Raw genomic sequence first — 22,001 nt, 5'->3', positions numbered from 1 at the left:
ATGTCAAAATTAAAATTTTTTGCAATTTTATTGTACATTTTAAAATATTTTTTCAATGTAGCTACTAAAAAAACAGGGTATAATGCATATGCTTAACATATTGAATAGTGCTGGTATAGAGGGGAAAGAAAGATCTATTTTTCTATGTGTATGATCAAGGAAAGCTTAATAGAGGTAAAGCTGGAAAAGGTGATGCATCAAATGCCTGGGATATCGGAAGAGAATCTCTATTTCTGGGGACCTTTCACCATCTTAGAAAACCACATCCAAGTAAATGTTGGCATATGGATCTTCAAAGATCTCTACTCTTACTTATAATAGCTAACAGTATAAGTGTTTTGTGGAGCTGAACAAACAGATTGGTAAAGGAGTGAAAGATAATGGCAGGGTACTGGTAATGACAATGACAGCAAATACTTGAGGAGAGGGAGACCATTTGGCATAACATACTTTATACACTGTGAGAGAGTTGGTTACAGCTTCATCATAGGTATTATGTCTCCCATCTTGCTGTAGTGTGCTAGGACACAGTGTATTGGCTGTGTAACTTGCACTGCCAGTTCTTGAGTGGATGCCACTTACTTCACGCTTTTGCAGTCTTGCTGCCCACATGTGATGAATAAGTTCTGTACTTGTTGCTTGTTCAGTGATGATCCAGAATAGAAAGCACATGGAATGGATTCGCATCAAAACCAACCCAGGTATGCTGAGCCAGCATCCATAGGCAGGCTGTGGGCAGTAATTTGAAGTGCCCAGTCTGTGTGACTAGTACACATGCATAGTATGGTTTGTCTTTACAGTGATTTTATGAGGCAGATACTGTTAGACTCATTTCAAACAAAGAAAGTAAGTCACAGAGAGACTGTGTACTACAATAGTGTTCCACAACTAATATATAATGTGAAAAGGACTGGAATTCAAGAGATTCTGACTCTAAGCTAATTCTAGAAACAAAGGCACTCATTGAACACAGTGAACACAAGAGTTTTTTTTTAATTAATCTTATTGAGAAACAAATAGCAATGAGACAGTTTCAAAACTGATTAGTAGGACAGTTTCACTAATTAGTACATTGCATATTGCTGTCTTCATAGTGGTTATTCATAGTACAAGATGCAGACAGAATATCCTGTCCAAACACTGTTAGTACAAATCTTTATTCTCATTGGATTAAGAGAAAGTAGCTGTATATCTATCCTATTTTGTATATACAGATACAAAATGGTCCTTCATTTGCATTCCCTTTTTTTGTTCAGTTCCATCAGAGATGGGTATTCCATTGCAATTTAAATATTGTATGTGTGTGAATTCAGCAAAATAATCCAATATAGTCCAGTAGTCCATAATAGTAGTGGGTTATCCATAAGACTGGCAATGTCAGACTTGAGCCTTTTACAGCTCAGCATGCAAATGTGGCTTTACTTTTTCTTTCTTTCTTTCTTTCTTTCTTTCTTTCTTTCTTTCTTTCTTTCTTTCTTCTTTCTTTCTTTCTTTCTTTCTTTCTTTCTTTCTTTCTTTTTTTGTGGTACTGGGGATTGAACTCAGGACCTTGTGCTTGCCAGGCAAGCGCTTATTCTACTGAGCTATTTCCCCAGCCCTAATATGACTTTACTTTTAATACCTTATTTTTATACTTTTTTGCTGGATGGTTAAGACCAAGATAAAGCAAGACCTATATAACAAGAAACGTAACTTCTGTATCTGACAAGGTCAGTCAAATCCCCTCAGGATTAACCCTGAAGCCCTGTACCACATTTTGTAGATCCTTTGTCAGTGTCAGCCGTGTGGATGAGTCACGGCCATTGCTTGACTAATTTGGTCTCCATGAAAGCCTGAGAGAATGGCTTCTTTCCATGTGACTCTCCTTAAGCACACTCTACATTATTGATCACTTTCCTCTGTGGTCCCATAATCTCCTTGATTAGAAAATCTGCGACATCACTGAGTTACAAGATGTTATAGTACAGGTTCTCTTATATTCTGAGTCCTCACTGCCTTTTAAAAGCTATGGCCAACATGTTAGCTGTCCTTGTAGCTCTTCTTTTTCTCTAATTTTTGGTTTGCAAACTTAAGTTGTTACCCCTTCAGAAGAGAAGTTTGATGATATTATTACCCTGTAAAATAGGCTGTTGAGCTTAACCTCAGTATCTGTCTGAATATCAAACATCTTAGACAAAACATGGACCAGGTATTTATAGTATAGACTATTTCCTTAGGATTTGCATATTTGCTTTGTTTTATTATTTATAAATCCTCCTTAAAGTATGTTTCTTGAAAGCTGGACCCTTGTCTGATGACTCACTGTATGGGCTACAATATTGAGCCTAGTACTCTGTATGTTGAATCCTCATGGAAAAAGTTTGTAGGTGGAAAATTTGATGTAATGACATTTGATCATGTACCTGTGATTCATGTAACATGGAAGAAATCACCAGCACCAAACAAACTAGTTTTTGTGTCTGCTCTGAATGGCTGAGGCAGGGTAATTTACTTCTCTTAGTCCTGGACATGTCTCACTCATTGCTAGACTTGGGTAAAGAATCTCAGTTGATTCCTGGTTATGGGTTCTGGGTTGAAGTCTTGTTTTCTCTGCAGACATGTGGATAGGGATGATCTGTGCATTTGGCCTTTTGTGTCAGTAATAGTAAAAAACAGAAGTGTACAGCAACAGGAAGCTATACTACAGGAAGCACAAACTCTGAATCTATTTAAAATTCTGAGGAAACAAACCAGTAAATAATGTGATGAAAACTGAGGATTTCTAGAGCTCTGGAATGGGACTTCTCTATAACCTTTATTAACCTAAACATCAAAATCTTCAAAATATTGTTTCTGATGTTAGCACATTTTTTCTCATTCAGTGTGAATCTGGAGTGGAAGACACACGGAATGGATCTGAATCAAAGCAAACCCGGGTCTGCTGAGCCAGTGTCCACAGGCAGGCTGTCCTTCTTTTTTACAAGTGTGGAATTCCTTTTTCAAACAGTTGTCAAAAGTGAAGAAATGGGTTAAGAATCAATAGTTCAAAAGTGAAACTACTTCCAGGCAATTTTTTGTTCTTACTTTTAAAATTGTGACAAACTATGTACTTACCTTCACCAACAGTGTTCATATCTTAGATTTCTGGCCAGAGTTGTACATTTCATCTTGAGATTTAGTAATTTTTGGAAGGTAGGTCTACCAGCTGCAAATGTCCCCACGATTTTTTATATATTTAAAATATTACATATCTTTTAATATTTCCTCCTTTAAAAGACAGTTGTCGGGGCTGGAGAGATGGCTCAGTGGTCTGAAGCACCTACTTGGAGCAAGCTTGGCAAAGCATAGAGACCGCGGTTCAATCCTCCAGCACCACATGCCAGCCAGCCGCTCCCCCTGGTGGGCTGAGCTGGCCACACACACACACACACACACACACACACACACACACACACACACAATGTTAAAATAAAAAAAAAATTAAAAAAAAAAGACAGTTGTCTTGTATTTGGGATTAGAGGATTTTTTGTTTGCTTACGTTAACTCTTCAAATATGTCAACTGAGTTCAGCATGAGCAAATATTGATTGTTAACCTCACTAAGCAGACAATTTTTGCATCTTTGCCCTTTAGAAGTGCCATCTTGCTAAAAATATGTTAAGGTAAAACTGAGGCAGACAGACGAATGGAGTTACTGACAGTAAAACCAGTACTTTATTGAATCATTAAAACTCTAGGCTAAAAGAACACTGAAAATCATTTGTCTAGCTATTTTGTTCAATCATATATCAATATATTCAAAGCTGCTAGTGTATCAGTAACTTTTAGAATTCAGAATGCAAAATCTGCACCACCTAAATAAGTGTGTATTACCAGGATTTTATTACATTTGCTTTGTGGTTCAGTTTAGTTAAAGTAGCCATCTACAGAGACCCTAGAAGCCCTAGAATTACTCATGCCATTCCTTCCTAAGCAGAGCCATACAGAACTCGATGATCAACTGTGGCAACCTTCCAGAGTGTAAATGTAGCCACTCCTCAGCTCTTCCAAGGATGATAGATACATGGTGCATCCCAGCATAGAGTAAGAGGAGAGAAATAACTTAGTGTTCAGTGGTTGGCTATGGACCCTCATTGAGAAAAGCTGTAACCTCGTACAATTGCCATCAGGCTTGAGAACTGGTTCACAGATTGTTTGGATGCTAATTCATAACGTGGAAACTGCAGGGAGGATGAGAATTCTGCGTTTTAGTTCTAAACCCAACTGGTTTGTGCTGTTGGAACATTTCAAAAGTCTGGAGTATTCCTGTGACCTTCAGCTATGATTAATTTTATATAAGCAGTGGGTAATGCATTTAAAGGAAATCACCTTTGCTCCACCTTGAAGCAGAAGCATAAATTTCACTTGCATTCTATTTCTTTATAATAATGGCTTTGCCATGAAATGTCTCCCCAATAGCCTGATGCTGGAAAGCCTGGCTGATCAAAGCACTCTGTGTGATTATTAGAAAAGAGTAAAATGCCAGCAAATTGAACAACCACCTGCAAGTAATTGTCAGAACACATTCCCTGAAGGAACTGTCCTCTCTGTGGGTGGAGGTGAGTAGCCGAGGATGTAGGGGCAGTGCCTGCTCCCTTTCAGGTCAGATAATCCCCAAGGATGGATCAGAGGCTCACCCTAAAGGGCGAGGCTAGTGGAGGCAGAATCCAGCAAAGGAAGTGGTCAGAGAGTAATTTAAGTCCTTTAGTTTAGTGACAGGTAACACATGGCTACTTGTTTTCCTGTTGCCTGCCCATGGAAAATTAAAATTTTTCTGGGGGAAGAAATAATTATGCCCAGTGAAATGAACCCATCCTTTGTGTTTGATTTTCCCTTCCTGGAGGAGATGATCTTGATCTTTTAATGTCTTTACCTGTGCAGGTTTTTTTTATTTAGTCACAGTATGTCCATTTATTTTACTCTGGTAGCATGGGGAGTGCAGGCCCTTTAAGATCCACCTTTCTGGGGCTGCAGGGAGGCTGAGATGGTTAAGGATTAAGAATTCTGAATTGCTGTGTGAGGTCACCATCAACTGACTCCAATGAAAAACCAAGACCAAGATGGAAGAGCAAAGTTTCTAACCAGCTCATCCTTTGTGCAGTACGGTGGCTGCCACACTCAGAGGGCAAAAGTGACCTAGGGCAGTTTCAAGGAGCTTCAAGCACATGCACTGCTCTGAGCAATGGAACCAAAGAAGAGTTTTTTCTGGATTTATTGGTTTTTTTTTCTTTTTTTCTGATGGAAGTGTCCTAGGTGGTTGAATATTTGCCCTTCCCTTCTTTCTGTCTTGGATGAGGCTGTAACATTTCAAGGGGAAACACATCTATCCTTATCTACAAAGGGAAGAGAGAGGTGAGAAAAGGCAGTTTTCTAAAAATGAAACAAATTCACGCGAGTGGAGCCCTGGTTCCTCATAGTCACTGAACAGATGAACCAACACTATCAAGTTTCTGCTCTGGGACTCACTCGGCTGGAGAGGAAAGGGACCCATGGGATGCCACTGTTACAGCTGACAGATTTAGCCACACTCGGGTCTCTTGGATCCAAAGGAAGAGAGAAGCGGGCTCTCCTCAGGAATGAGGGACAAGGAAGGGCTAAGGGTCTTGCGCTGTGGCTTCCTTTGTGCTTTCCCTTGTCCTGTGAGATTTTATTTTAATTTTATCACTGTGAGTCTCTCTGCTACTTTTTGGAGTCTTCCACTGGAGAAAGGACTAGGGTAAGGTGTTTGCTGTTTGCTGTGACCCAGACCTTCATGCCATCTTCTGACTGGGACTAGTGTTTTGGCAGAGAAAAAAAATGAACCCTGTTTGGCCGCTTTAGAAGAGCCTTGGGAGTCCTGCACAGTGGTTAAGGAGGAAGAGGGAACCACGCTGCTCTGTTTTACTTGAAGCACAGAGGATCGTTTATACCTCTTCTTAGACCTGAAGAGCAGTGCTTGCTGCAAACCCGGAAGTCCTGCAGGGAAGGAGAGTCTGTGGAAACACATCAAAGGATATCCTGGGGATAGCTGCTCCATGTGGCTGCGCATACAGTACACGACGCGTACACCAACACTGTGCTGCTTGCTGGGTTTCATGGCTCGGCCCAGAAGCCCCCACGGGACACAGGAGCCAGGCCCTGCCTCATGATGTATCCAGCACTACGGCCCTTGAATTGCCAAGGTGATTTAAAAAAAAAAGTAAAACGATCATATGTTTCATACTCCAATAAAAGAAAAGCAATGTCCTATTTTTTTAAGGTCACAAATCTGTGACTTTTTCTACCCCGAATCTGCTTCCTCTGTAACTGAAATGCAACTTTTGGGTAATTCTCTTCTGGGTTAGGCACTGCCTTCTTGAGACATTATCTATCAGAACGAGCAGGCACACACACAGGCGGAAGTGAAGGTGGTGGAAAGAGGCTGCACTTGGGAAGGGCTGCGGTGGACTGCAGCCGCGAGGGGCGCTGTGGTGGAGTATATCCGAGGTGTCGTGCAGCAGTGAGGATGTGGGTGTCTTGGGTGTGGGGTCTCCTGGGTAGGGCACGTGAAAAGGAGACTTGTGAAGAGAACAGGAGGGAGCAAGAGAAGACATACTGTGGGGAGATAGTGTGGCACCACGTATGCGCGAGGAGAGCAGGTGCAGGGAACAGGAGATGCTGAGTTGTGGCACCTTGGGATGGATAAAGGAGATCTGAAGTCTCTGGAAATAGCAAGGAGTACCGAATCAAACAGATGCTGGCATTGCACCTTTTCCAGTGAGGGCAAGCTACCACTGACAACCAGGGGCTTTCTTTAAATATTTTGAGCTCCTGCAAAACAAACAAAGAAACAGTCGAACAAACACAAAACGTGGCAGGGGTCAAGGGGTTGAGTGGTCGATGCCAGGCCTGCCCTGCAGGTCCTGTCCCTGGGGCACGCTGAGACCGCTATTGAGATTGGCATGGTAGGGCGCGAATATAATCCCAGCACCTGGGAGGCTGAAAACAGGAGAATCACTACAAGTACGATCTATGTAGTGAGACCCTGTACACCCTGTAGACTCTTCCCTAAATTTATAAAAGCAAACAAAACAAAAACAGAAACAACGCATGAAAGTGCTGAGGGCTCATCACTTTACTTGGCAGCCATTTACCTCTGTATCTCCCGAAGGGCAACATCTTGGAGGAAGATATTTACCTGAAAAAAACTAATCACTGTGAAAGTTTCCCTTCCAGGAGTAATAGTGATTTTGAGCAAAGTAAGTGTTCACTGTCAAAAGGCTTCAAAAATGTCTTCACTTAATTTTTTTCTCTGTGCTGACTTCACAATATTTTCCCCTAAAAAATGTTTACAAAAATAGTTTCACTAACACCCTGCCAAGGAAACTAAAATTTCAACAAGCAAACATCTGCTGAAGGAAAATAAAGAACAAAAGATTTGAAGGGAGGGGCACAGCTCTTCCTTCCATTTACTTAGTGAAACTCTCAGAACAAACCCATCAGAAATGCAAGTAGCAGAACTGGCAGGGGTATGCGGGCCTCAGCTGAGGTTAACCACACTTTATAATAAAGAGGAATCTACACAAGCTTTTATTACCTCTCAAGAGCTTGGAATCTTTGGCTGGTACTTCTCTATGCTGCATGTTGTACATGGAGAAATCATGTAGAACAAGTGCAATGGCTTGCAAAGCGCAGATGATTTAAGGAGAAGTATAAATATAGGAAACCATTCCTTGAGATTTCTCCCCAGTCTCTGGAAATTTATAAAATGATTTTGCTGATGAATCTTATTTTTAGCTATACCCCATGGCATCTCCTTACAAAAGAAATGGGGATTCTGTTTATGTTAGAGAAATTGAAGTTCTGCACAGCAGTCAGTAGAAAATAATGGATATCAATTACACAGCTGGAAATGCTTACTTGATCAGATTTTATAACTTTCTTCTCAGGGGGTCTTTTTAATAAATCCCTGGAGAGCGGTGTCATGTGCTTTATATGGCTGTCCTAGTGTTTTATTCTATACATAGAAACAAGTAACTAAAAGGAGCTTGACCACCTCTCAGTGACTCCCATTTCTCAGTACATAAAAATTAATGAAAAAGAGAAATCTGGGATGTTAGATCTTTATTAGATCTGGAAGGGATTGTTATGCTTGTTCCTAGGACTAAAGGACACTCTGATTCATTTTTAAAATCTGAGTTTTAAAAGTTTATGCTCTTTGTCTCTCTACTTAGAAGGCAGTTAGCCAGAAAATACACAAGGCCATTAGTTTTCTAACGCTTCTCTGTCTTCTCTCTGATCGTAGTTTGTGGTAGGCAGGGGATTTGACCTAAGAAATTTCACCTAATATTTTTATGTGCAAATAATGGATTATCAAAGCACATGCTTTCCAGGTAAGGTTGTTCTAAAGATTAAATGAGGTAATACATGAAAAGCATGTAGATCACTCTTTATCTAAATGATGGTGAGGAGTTATTGGTCCATACTGAACAGATTCTGTGCAACACTTCCAGTCTTCCGATTTTAAGAGTGACTTTAGTAACACACCAAAGTGTAGTTTGTCAGTTCTTATTTAAAAAGGAGGAAAGGTCGCCATGAAGTCCTCAAAAAGGATACTTTACTGTGCTTTTCCTTTTGCTCTTCTCCCCACCACCCAATTTTTGGTAACATTTCCAGATGTCTCGTGTAGAGTTTTCTATGAAGTGGTTAAGGTGTGTGCAGGATCAGTGAGAGCTGTTAAAGGGTAGGTTCTTAAGCAGGTGATCCACCTCTATTTTGTGCCTGGGAGATTATTTTTTAGTAGGCTTGAGATGAAGCCCATTAGATTATGTTATTGACAACCTCCTCCAATGTATTCTCACACAGGTGGTGATAGACCTCACTTAGACAAGCACAACTCTAGCATCAGCCTAAGCCCTCCTATTAGGCTCAGTGGATGTAAGGAACCACTAAATTAGAACTTTTCAGTATACTTATATGTTGAAGAGACTTTGCAGTTTAAATTTCTTTAAAGAGATCGCAAAAACCTCTATGATGTGTGTGGGTAGTTCCCAGATCTGTCTTATTTTCTTGGAAGAATCTTATGTAGAAGTTTTAAGCCATCATCTCTAAATACGTTGGGATTTTCCCCAAAAGAACATGCCCAGGAAGAGTCAACAACTCCTTGGGATCTTCCACTTGGAGTTTCACCACCTGTACATCCTGGGTCTTTGGATGACTTAGTCTACAGAAAGTGGTTGGCTGCTTAAGGTAGCTCTTGCTGGCTTCTGTAGCAGGTGCAGAGTGATGGTAGAGTGTTTGGCCTTATTTTTTTTTTGTGGGAGAACTATAGAAATGACTCACAAATTATTCTTTCCACATGCTTTTTTTATGCCTGCCTCCCATATGGAAGTCTTTAGCCTCTTTATAGGGCAATTGATTAAAAATACACATGCAAGTTCTCTTGAGGTTTCAGTCTCTGGAGGGTGGAATAGAAATAGTATCTACAAAAGGTCCCTGCTGCTCCCAATCACACAAACTATCTACTATCATCCCACAGTCCATACAGAACTGCCCTCTCCTCTTGTTCAACAAAAATAGAATCAATTAAAAGTCATTCTTCGAGCTATCACATTTGTTCCTAAAATATGAAACGTGGCTTGTAGCACTCCTCTCCGCAAGCACACTCACTCCCGTAAGCATTCAAAGCACTTAGCCACCTGCAGGAGAAAAACACTAGATGCATTTAAACCCTGAGGAGCAAGAGAAGAGAAATAGCTGCTCTGGTTTTCAATGTTTCACTTTCTGTGCATTGTTCTCTTTATTCATGTCATCATACAGGTTCCTAAATATAGAAGCATCTCATCTCCTCTGTGACATCTTCCCCATGGTAAATCTAATTAAACTACCATTAAAGTGTGTGTTCACTCTATTACGCCAAGGTGACCGCAGCAGCTACTAAACATTAACAGTATCTCGCTTTGCTACCTGCCAGGCACGCAGGGAGGAGACTGCAGCAGTAGCCTCTGTAGAAACAGATTTTCACCCTCATTTTTCTTTTATTTTTTATAACAAATATTTGCTGATTTTGCAAATCAGTTGAGACAATAAATTCCCACTTGAAAAAAAGATAATATGTTCAGGAAATATTCTTGTATTTAATATACTTTAGAGGAAATTAAACAACAGTCACTGAGTATTTTCATGGCTTTGAATCAAGGCCTCCAGCCTGAATTCAAAAGATATGTCTGCCTGGCCTCCTACCTTTCCAGGCCATCTGCCTGACTCTGACAGCAGCCCTGTAGACCTGTGAATATAGCAGGCATGTTCAAGCCACATTGCTTTTGTTCAGTCCAAGTTCCCTTTATTTTTAAAAAATCTAAGTCCTACCTCTTTTCAAGATTCAGTCTGAAATGAAGCTTATTTCAGCCTTTCCAGAATAAAATGATTCCTCCTTTGCTGTAGCCCTGTTGCAAGCCCAGCAGACCCCAAGCACAGACCACATCCAGCCCTCACAGGCATCTACTATCAGTAGCACTCGCCACCCCCACCCTACCCCAGGGAAGAGGAGAAGACTCAGTCATTCTCACACATGCACTTTCTCCAGGTGGGGGTTGGCTTTCTGCTTTCATCCCCCAGTGACCTGGCATATTTGAGACATCATCAGAGTTTGAACTGAAGTCTTAACTCTCACAGAAGGCAAGTGGCCTGGAGTTTTTCTGGCAACAGGGCCCTTCATCTGATCATTCTTAGCAATTTTATTTTTTACCACAGCTCTTACTGATGTTTGTCATACTGGAACTCTCCTCATGCTGTGCGGCTCCAAGAAGGAGAGTTCTTTTCATGAGCCTTCTGCCTCAACCCCAACCCCAATACACTACACACATGCACACACTGTTGGGTTCTCCTGGCAGCAGCTGCTCTGTCACAGCTGTGCTCACACTGATAACCTTGTGCTTTTGGGGCTACAGAACACAGGGTTCACGGCTGCCCTGGGGCTTCTGTCAGGATTATGACCAACTCAGCTTGTCCCTGTTCTTCCCAACCCCTCAGGAAGTACAGCTGGGGTGCAGTTCTGTCCCTGTCTGTGAATAGCCTATGTCTTGGCAGAACTGCACAGGGAGGTGTGAACTTCTGCCTTTCATTTCTTTCTAGCTAGAATTCCTTCCATCTGGATTTGTAGACCCATGCTCACTTCACTTGTCCCAGAGATGACCCTTGACCAGGCAGCTGAGGTAAGTAGAAGAATATCCATCTCATCAACTTGATCTTTGCTCTGTGGAAATCTCTGTCTAATGGACTCTATAAAGATGAGCTCAATTATTTCAAAAATCTCTTCAAAACAATTGTAGCAATTATAGCTACTATTTATCCAGCTTCCATTAAGCTGCCAGCTTCTTTACTAGAATTATCTCATTATAAACAGCATTACTGTAGCACCAGTTCCTTATTTTCTACTCCATAGGTGACAAGACTGAGGTACAGAGAAGTGAAGTAACTTGCCTCAGTCAGTCACTTCATAAGTCAGGGGAGAGTTTCATGTAGTTCTGAAACCATTCCATGCTTATATTCCAGGGAGGAGCAGGATAGCTAGGAAGACACATGTGTCACTCTTGGTTTACAAGTAGTTCAGTTCCACAGAGTGGGGCCTAAGGACTGAACAGGGGCTGCCTATCTGTGTGTACACTTTGATCAAAATGTTAAATATTACAAAAGAAATAGATGCTACATGATTGGTTAGTGCATTTAATTACTTGAGAATTTCCTATATATTGAAGAGACACTGAAATGTATGCTTCTGTGAGTCTCTGGATTCTGTTTTTATCTACATATCTGTCTTTTGACCCAGACATGTGGCGTATACCACCTCCTCAAATTTAAATTAGAATACATCTCTCCTAAGTAGGTAATTTATCAGCTGAAGGTTAATGACAGCAAAATGCTAATGATCTGTTGGCAATCAAATGTATCATACTTCTAAACCAAACTCCCTTCAGAAGTATTTCTTGTATAATTACACTCTGAGAAACTGAGCTCCACTGTTAAGTCCAAGTCACAAAGCTCTTCTTTTCTGAGCAGCCATGTGCTTGTCTTCTGTCTCTATTTGATTTCACAAGTTTCATACATCATTTAGCAGCTGCAAATTGTTGTCAAAATGTTTTGGTTTCCAATGTAAATATTTATAACTATTGTTTTAGTTTGCAAAGCAAGGAAGCTGTGCATCGAACACAGCAAGCAGACCCACCAAGGCATTTACTTCACTCCAGAGAAGCCACTATTTGGGACCAGGTCCTCCCTGGCCCTTTCCCAAGGGCACTGCCGGGGGAACAGCCCAGGTGCCCACATGAGGTCAAGGATTCCTGGCTTCAATCCACTCAGTGGACTTAGTGGAGACTTGAAACCTGGTTTGCCGTGGGTAAGTGGTTTTCATCCTGAATGAGAGGAGAGATGCATTTCTTTGAAACATTTTAATTTCCAAGAGTCTCAAGTCCTTGAAAATTATCATCATTCCTGTATATATATAGGAATTTCATATATATATATATGAAAATGATTGTTAGGGAAGACAGTTAGACAACAAGAAGCATCCTGGGTCCTGTTCCCTGATGTTGCCTATCACCTCTTTTCTCGCTGTGTCCCTTGGCTGAGAAGTCACCCTTATGACAGGAAGCTGAGGCAGTACAAAGCATCAGAGGCATGTGGTGTGTCGGGTCTCCTATGAGTTCATCAGTCACTGCATCAGGAAGGCGGAACTTATCAAATTTGTATGAAAACTTCGCTGTCAAGCAACTGGCAAGCGAGTGCTGTTTGCAGCTTCCTGAAGGCTCTGAAGACTCGTAACATCACACACAGCATGCATTGTGTGTTCACTTTCAATAGCAAAACAATGTAAAGCTCTTTTTTAACTTTTAGGACAAGAAAACACAATTTCTCAAACTTAACAAAGCCATTTTTCCTTGTGTTTTTGCATATTCATTTAAGTATTTTTTTATTCTTACGGAAATAGTCTTGTATTGTTCCATTCATAATGTTTGCAAAATTTCATATTGTCTCTACTTTCTTTTCCTGGAAACACAAATGATCACATCAAGTGAATTTGGACAGAACTTAGGAGATGGGGAATTCTGAGCCCTCCTCCCGAGGAGCCCCTGGGGCCTGTCCAGAGCGTCCCCTAGATGTAGAGGCGCAGCGGTGTGGCTCTCTGCGCATAGCAGTGGCTTTTGACCTGGAAGGGCCACTGAGTGTTGTGTCATTTAAGGAAGCTGGAAAAACACTCCTTAGAAAATGAAAGTGACAATTGCAGAATTTATTTAAATATAACCTTAAGAAATTATGGAGAAAAGACGAATGATTTCTGATTTGGAGTCCACTTCAGAGGCATATGTTGAGGGAACCAACATGCTTCTCAAAGCAAGACTCAGAGGTGAAAGAAGGCTCTAGAGATACCTGGGGCAGTGAAATGGGTGACAGCCAGGCCCAGTGCTCTGGCTGAAAAGAGGCAGAAGCCAGACGTTTCCTCAAACTGCGGTCTCAAACATCTCAGTTTCAGGATTTCTTTACCCCTTTTAAGCTGTGGAGGATTTGTTTACATGCTCTGTGTCCACTGAGATTTACCACATTAAAAAATTAAAAATGTCTTTTACAAATTCATTTTATATAATAAATTTATTATATGATAACATGCATATCTTAATAAACTACTGAGAAATAGGCATTGTTCTAGCATTTGTGAATCTGTTCAAGGTCTGTCTTAACAGATGACAGCTGGATCCTCATATCCGCTTCACAGTCAATCTGTTGTGTTATATTGTTTTGGTTGAAGAACATTCAGCTTCATGCTGAGATGTAGTTGGCAAAAGGGGGAATATATTAGTAACTATTTTCAGATAATTTTGCAATATTTTGTTTGCTATAACTCTCCAAACATAACAAGTGCTAGTTTCTTAAAGGTAAAAAGTTTGATTTTTTTAATGATAGGAAGGAAATCAGGAGGAGAAGGAAGAAAAGGGAGAATGAAGTAATGGGGACTAAAATATCCAAAATACGCAATATGCATGTATCAGTATTCCCAAACAAATACCATTATGCTGTATTACTAAATGCACTAATTAGAAAAAGTAAGTTGTTACTAGATGTGCAATCTGATACAATTACAATAGTGGTTTTTTTTTTTTTTATCATTAAAAGCCGTGATCTATCTTGCACTTTAGATGCTGACTGTATGATCAGTGGTTTTGACCTCTTGGACAGGTGAAGGAATCCTGAACTCCAAGACCCACACAGTTGTACTATGGGAACATAGTGTCCCCTTGGTCCATGTAATTCTGCTGGAACTAGGGCTCAGTCACTGTAACAAAATACCCAAGGCAGGAAATTTGGAGACAGACAAAACTGATCTTAGCTCATGACTTTGGAGCCCCTGCTTCATGCCTGTTGGGAGGCAGCATGCCATGGCGGGAGTGTGTGCTGAAGGAAGCCCCTCAGCTTTTAGCCAGGAGCAAGAGAGTGAGTGGGGAAGTGGAAGGACTCTGGTGCTCCTCAAGGGCATGCCCCACTGGTCTACCCTTCTCTCCTCCTCAAGGACCCAGGACCTCCCAACAGCACTACAGGGTGAGGGCTAAGGCACCAACACATGGCCTTTGGAGAACAGCCAGGTCCAAACCATAGCTGCTGTGAATTATTCTTGTGCATTTTTCTCCCCCCTTCTTTGGGAGACAGACAAAACAAAGAGGCAGACACACAAAGGCAGATAGACAGACAGACAAAGAGGTAGCATACTCTTTTTTTCACCATGGTCAGCTAACAGCCAAATAGAATGTAGAGTGCAAGCAAGACTGGAATGATTGTCACTAGGATGCCAGCTTCACATCAAATCAGTGTAAAGCCTGCAGGGGACATGGTGATGTGGAGATGAGAGACAGGACTAGAAAGAAGGCCTAGTTCAGGAGTGCCCCTACAATCTCACAGTCAGTCTCAGGAATTCAGGCACAGTTTAACTAGTTGGTTCTGACTTAGGGTGGCACCTGCCCTTCACAGAGGCATTCAGCCAAGGCTACCTGGTGCCCAGTCTTGATTGGGGCTGGAGCACCTGCTGTCAAGATGGATTAATCCTGTGGCCACTGGCAGAAGGCCTATGTCTCTTGGCCGTACACCATTTTCAAGATCCTGTGAACATCATCACAATGTGGAAGCCAGCTTACCCTGCAGCCAGTAACCAAGAGAAGGAACAATCTGGGCCTCACAGTGTCTCTCCTGGCTTCATATCGGAATCCCATGATTACAAAAGAACAGGGGTGAGTACATTGAATGGACAAGGGACTTCTCTCATAGGTTGTTTTCTGATGAAGAGGGTGTTTCTGGATCCAGGGTGTGCTTGGATTCATCAAATAGGGTGTAGCAATCTTCCTGGATTTCTTCCAAACCTTCTTCCTTCTTTACCAGTGTTAATGTCTGTTCTGTTGCTCTTGAAGACTCTACTTTTGACTAAGAAGTATTAATTTTATATTTAGACTGTATTCTGTCTAGTGGCTCATCAAAAGGAGTAGCAGGCATGCACATGTGTTGAGTAAGAAGATGTGGCTGAAGAGCCAATGTGGGTCTCTGTGATAGTTTAAGGAAAGCATGCACATACTTCATTTCCCCAAATGAATGGCTTCCCACTATTTCAGTTAGCTCCTGCAAAGGAAGTTGGGAACAGAGAGTGTTAGGGTGACTTTTCAGGTCTGAGACAGTGGCTGATGAGGAGGAGGATGTATTAAGAAGGTGTGGAAAATGTTTTGAGCCCTTGGAACCCCAGCTTGATGCTCTAGTGGTGGCCTCTGCTTTTCAGCATCCATTTTCCTGAAAGAGCTGTTATGGTTTCAGGGCAGACTGCATGTGACAGTGCTGACAGACCACATCTGCCAACGCCACCTTTCCTGTCCAACTCAAACTGGTCAATAGCTGTAATTGGCAATGTCTTTCCTCATGCTTGTAAAGCAGAGGAAAGATCCCTCCCTTTCCACTTTGCCCTTGTCTCTATCCTCTATTGCTTCTGCCTTGCATTTCTACTATTTTTCCAACTGTGACCATCAGAGCTCTGTTCCACTTACTGACTCAGCAGTGAAGGTGTATGTAATTCGTGTGATGACAGGAAGGACAGATAAGAAAAGAGCTGACAAAAAGTAGTAGAGGTTATCTGAAAGAGCACACGCTTATGTGAGTCCCACACATTACTAACAAACAGGACTATTTCCGAGGACCATCTCCCAACTTTTCTAAATAGGAATCTAAATTAAACTGCCCCAGAAAATTCTGGGTCTTTTTTTTCTTTTTTGGGGGAAATATTGTTGAACTCCTCACCTTCTCACTTGTATGGATGTTTTGGACTCAGATATGATGAGCCAAGCACTAGCTATATGGTGTCAGAGTGAGGAGATGGACTACCTATGGGGGAGCTTATGAGGGTAGAGCAGTCAGCACAAGGATATTTAATATGTAACATTGCCTTGATTTGCTGCTATCATATGCTATTCCTGAATATTTAGTAAAGCTACTGAAGTCTAAGGAAATGTAAGGACAAGGGGGGAGAATTCTCAGGCTTAGTGAGAGTGACAAGGGGCATGGAGTTTCATGGTGTTGCCCCTTCTGAGCCATCTATCATACCTGTGCTTTCAGAGGAGCAGGGTGAGGCCAGGGACATGTCCAGAACAGACATGGACATAAGATGACTCTGTATCTATCCTTTTTAACTACTGAGAAGAAAGCAATGTTGGAAGGAGAAGGCTAAATGCTTTATAGGGGAAAAATAAAACTGTAGCTAACAGGTTTCTGGATGACACGGACTGTACACACACACACACACACACACACACACACAATTTGTATAGTGGTCTTAGAATGTCATCATCATGTAGATTTGTGAAAGTTGTTGGTGAACTAGGCATGGCTAAAAAGCAAGACAAACGTGGACCAACTCATGACAGAAGGTCTATTGCTGATGAACATGGATCTAAAGAGTTACCAGGAAAAGCCTAATCAATTGTTAAGCCTGGAGGTTGCATCTTCTCTGCTGGTTAGAAAGTTAATTCATATGTGCCCCTTTCATTTCATTATTCATGCAACACAAATTAAATGGCTTAGCTGTTTCAATAAAGATTAATTACATTAGGCATAAAGCACATTTCCAGTTCAGGCCATGGTTTCTACTTCATTTAATTCATTACTTCATGTGCAATCCAGTGGCATTCTGAAGATAACAGTTAATTTCTATCACATGTGTCTTTTTCAGTCCCCTTTTACCTTTCTTTCAGGTTTCTTGAAGAAAATTGCTAGCTGGAACAAAAGGAAAAAAATATATATATACTCAGAATAAAAGGATTTTCATCCCAAAGGGTTTTATCTCCTTTTGCTGCGTTAGTTTTATTTATGTGTCCTCTGATTGAGTTGACAAACAAAGGCATTGCGTGGCCTCCTGAGAAAAGGGTTTTTTGTTTGTTTCTGGGCAGTGTGAAACCCTGGAGGAAGAGCAGAACTGGGCTGACAGGAGGGACTGAATAGAAACTCACTGTTCGCAGTGCACTGAGGGGAGGTTGGGAGTAATTATTCCTTCAGGTTTGTGCAGCTCTATCTTCAGGGTCCATGCTTTGCAGAATATTTCTCACCCAGCAAATAATTCTGGTGCTTGCATTGTATGCATGTTTGCCACAGAGTTCTTTCCAAAGGTAACTCTTTGAAGATTAACTACTGAAATTTCTTTCTCTGCAGCTAAAAGCTGCCTAGGTTTATAGAAAAGAGAAATAGCCTGGAGCCTAGATTTGGAAAATTTACATATACCCAAATTTCTTATGAAAATGAAGTTCAAATGCCAGACACATGGATGCTTTTACTGAAAAAGAAATTTGAGAACTCTTCTCCTGGGCTCCAGATTTCAGACACATTGGAGAAAGTCTTTTGTAATTGCTGAAGGACAGAGGAACTCAGGAAACAACATTGTGCCAGGCCTGAGAATGGTTGGGATTTGAAGCCAAGATGATGAAACTCAGTTTTGTGATGGAAAAACAAGATAACTTACCTTCCAAAGGATAGTCCCAAAGATCCTTCATATATTTTTGTGTCTCCAGTTCAGGTCGTTTTGTTTCTCATAAGTAAATTTAGATGCAAGAGTACAAAGCTACTGAAGTTGAGCATATGGTAAACACCTGTCAACCCAGCTTCTCAGGACGTGGAGGAAGGGCTGAGGAGCTCCAGTCCAGCCTAGGCAATAGAGCCAGGCCTTGCTCTGCAGTGTCCAGGGCTGGGGATGCAGCTCCAAGCCACAGCTTTGCTTAGTGTGCACAAGACCCTGAGATTCATATGTGGCACTGAAAATAGAAAAAAGCACAAAATTTGAAACACTTGGGAAAACTATAATGAATTTTCTGAAGTGTTTCTGTGCTGAGCCCAAAGAGGGTTGCTGAGTGATGAACTGCTTTTCCATGCACTTCTACACCTGTGTATTTCTAAGGAGGCTGTAAGAGTATGCACCCCAAACACAAGCCCTACGAATCCCAGATGCTTACATGCCTGATCTTTCTGCTTCTGAACCTTTTTACAATTTCTGCCAAAGCATCACGAGAGAAAGTGAAAGAAAACAAGAAACCATCTAAAGACAATCAAATAACCATTAATCCCCTGAGTTTCCCACATGTGTTAAACATTAGCTGTAAATGACTCATGCTGTGACTTAGAAGCTGCTCACAGTTAATCGCCTCTCATTGAGGTGTTTGGAACTGAGGCTCGAGGGTCAGGCCCTGCGCTTGAGCCCAGCAGAGAGCCGCATGGCCCAGAGTAGAGGGGCAGGGCCATTGTGCTCTAGGACAGGTGCGCCAGCAGCTTGGTGGCAATGTTGTGCCCTCTTCCTTGCTTTGCAGCATTAATAATAAGGATGCTGGGGGCTGGACAAAGACACAACCAGGCTGGGAGCCAGGCACTGTGTGCAGCAGGTGAGGAAGCTTCTACTTTCTGCTGGGCTGCACCCTTTTGTCTCACAGGGCCCAGGATCTGACACTTTGGGAAAGGAGTTGTAAAAGGTACACTGAAGGTGCCAGAGAAGGTGCAAGAAGTCACTAGTGAACAGAGATCAGTTTAAGAGGTGCCCATGCTCAAGGGGAGGGATGATGAGCCGAGTGAGGCTGCTTCTACTTCAGCCTGTTGTTGTTGTACACACACACACACACACACACACACACACACATTCATACCCCAAGGTTGTATGTCCTCTGAATGCTGCTGTGGCTATGCTCTCAAAATTGTTGTTTTTGTGAACCTGACTTTTGTGCTAACAAATGTCTCTGTCTTAGGGACCTTTGGCAAAGTTGATCACTGACCCTTTTGAAAATTCGATTTCCATTCCCTTCTCCCCCACAACCCCACATTCTCCTTCCCAAGGCCGTAATAACTAATTCCCAGCCCTGTTTGTTTTGAGACATGGTCCTGCTAGGACACTCAGCTGCCCAGGCTTATGGTCCTTCTGTGCAGCCTCTGAATTCTGGGCTTGTGCATGTGCACCACCACAGCGTGCACACCACCACACCCTGCGTGCCACCACACCATGCCAGCCACCACACCATACCACCAACACACCATGCCTTTCACCACACCAGCTGGAAAGCATCTTTCCTTTAAAGAAGTAGCATGGAGATCCAGTCCTAGCCCAGGTCCGGTGAGCTTGTGGGAGAGATTCCTGCTACCCTACGCCAGTGGGACCTACCAGTCCCAGACCAGAAGCAGCATGGATGAGACCCTCTTCCATCCCCTTGGGACGCACCCCACCACTCCACAGGACCTCCCCAACCCCGCCCACTGAGTAGGAATTTCTACTGCATTGTGGAACCCCTAGATCCAGTCCTAGCCCAGGCCTGGTGAGTATGTGGGAGAGTTTCCCACTAGCCTGTGCCAGTGGGATCTATTGGTCCCAACCCAGGTGCAGTATGGGTGAGACGCTATTTCACCCACTTGGGATGCCCCCCATCACTCCGTAGCACCTCCCCACCTAGCCCACAAAGTAGGAATTTCTGTCGAGTTCTGGGAACCCCCAGATTCAGTCCTAGACCAGGCCGAGTGAGTGTGTGGGAGAGCTGCCTCTCTCCCCTACTCCACTTTGTCCCTTCCAGATTCAGCTCAGGCCTGGCATACAGGCCTGGGGTGGAACAATTCAGCTGAAATCCCTGTAGAGAGTGTAGGGGACATACCACCCAGCTAGTCCAGGAGCAGAACATCTTGCCAGAGGGACACAACAGGTTCACTCCCAAGGGCAGCAGCAGGAAGGAGCTGAGCACAGCAGCCAGACCCAAGCCAGGCACAACTGGATTAATCCAAACTTTGCAGATTTGCACCTGAACTTCAGTAGATGCGAAGGTTATAACTGCACCAAAGATCTACAACAAGTGTTGGAAGACAGTGCTACACAAAATGACAACAAAAAGGGGCAAAATGGAATCTCAGAACCCAAGCCCACCCATAACAAGTGCAGAGGACACTAACACAGAACAAAGTGGGTATCACACAGCTGAAATCAATGAATCAATGGCTTCTGAAATAAAGAAACAGCTGCAGAAAGGTATAGAGGAACTCAGATTGGAAATGAAAAAAGAAATCCCTGAACTAATAACATCTGCAGTAAAGAATCAAATGTAGACACATATGGAGGAAACCCAATGCCCAACCAGAACAAGTGCAGAGGACACTAGCTCAGCTCAAACGTAGGAATTAATAGTGTTGATAGTAAATAAACAACAGCAGAAAGTCATAGAGGAACTCAGAGCAGAATTTTCTGAAATAAGAAAAGAATTCTTGGAACTCATAGCATCTGAAGTAAAGAATCAACTACAGAAACATAGGTAGGAAACCCAATCTTAAAATAACACTGCAGTAAAAGAATTAATAACTAATTTTAAAGAAGACATTAATAAGAAAATAGAGGAGATTAGAAAAATGATGGATTCCTTGAATGAGCAATACAGGAAAGAAAAAGATCACATGAAGCAGAGTCAAAGAGATATAGAGAAAATTAAAATCTCAATCACAAGCTTGTAAAACCATTTAAGCGAAAGTGAAGACAGAGTTTCAGATCTTGAAGATGCTGGTGCAGCTAGTGAAAAGGTAAGAAAGGATCTCTGAAAAACAACTAGGATACAGGAAAAAAATAATACATAACCTGCAAGATGATGTAAAGATGAACAATGCGAAACTAATAGGCATCAACGAGAAAGAAGTCAATATAAATGACATTAAAAAAATGGCCAGAATTAATAGCAGAAAACTTCCCAAATATGAGGAAACAATCTGACATTCAGGTAACTGAAGCATACAGAATGCCAAGTAACCTCAACCCCATTAAAAACACTGAGACATATCATAGTCAAGATCCCAGAAACTCAGCACAAGAATAATATACTGAAAGCTGCTAGAGAAAAGAAGCAGATCACATTCAAAGGAAAACCCATCAGAATTATGGCTGACTTCTCTTCACAAACCATGAAAGCAAGAAGAGCATGGAGTAGAGTACTTCAAGCCCTCTATGAAAACAAATTCCAGCCCAAACTATTTTACCCTGCAAAACTCTCTTTCAAGTTTGATGGAGAAAAGAAATACTTCCATGACAAAGAACAACTAAAGAATTTCATGATGACAAAGCCAACCCTACACAGGGTCCTGAAAGATGTTGTAGAGAGGGACCAAAATGATCAGAACTCCACGAATGAGATCGGAAGCAACCAATGTGTTTAAGTACAGCAAGCAATTAAACACAGGAGAAAAAGGAGTAAATGACAACAGGTAAATAATATGTCAATCGTAAGTCAATACATCTCAATTCTAGCCATCAATGTAAATGGACTTGTAAAGCCCAAATAATTTTAAGATAACATATAGAAATAAATAGATAAAATGTGTTTCAATTAAAAGGACCCACTCACTGGTTTATGGCCCTAGAGCTTGAGCAATCCATGTTCCTAAAACAAAGAGGACATAAGAAAACCTTGGATGGGGTCCTGTTACTTGGAAAACAACTGAGTCAGCCAAGAAGTT

At 41.9% G+C, this 22,001-nt stretch overlaps 1 pseudogene; it reads left to right on the top strand.

Moving 5' to 3' along the window:
• The window catches only part of LOC105742423, a 37,215-nt pseudogene that overhangs the window by 13,738 nt on the left and 1,476 nt on the right, over positions 1-22,001 (top strand).

Source organism: Octodon degus, unplaced genomic scaffold, assembly GCF_000260255.1.
Source record: "Octodon degus isolate 3935 unplaced genomic scaffold, OctDeg1.0 scaffold00051, whole genome shotgun sequence".
NCBI classification, from domain to species: Eukaryota; Metazoa; Chordata; class Mammalia; order Rodentia; family Octodontidae; genus Octodon; species Octodon degus.
The sequence above is the reverse complement of the archived record's forward strand: the minus strand, read 5'-3'. Positions and strand labels throughout refer to the sequence as shown.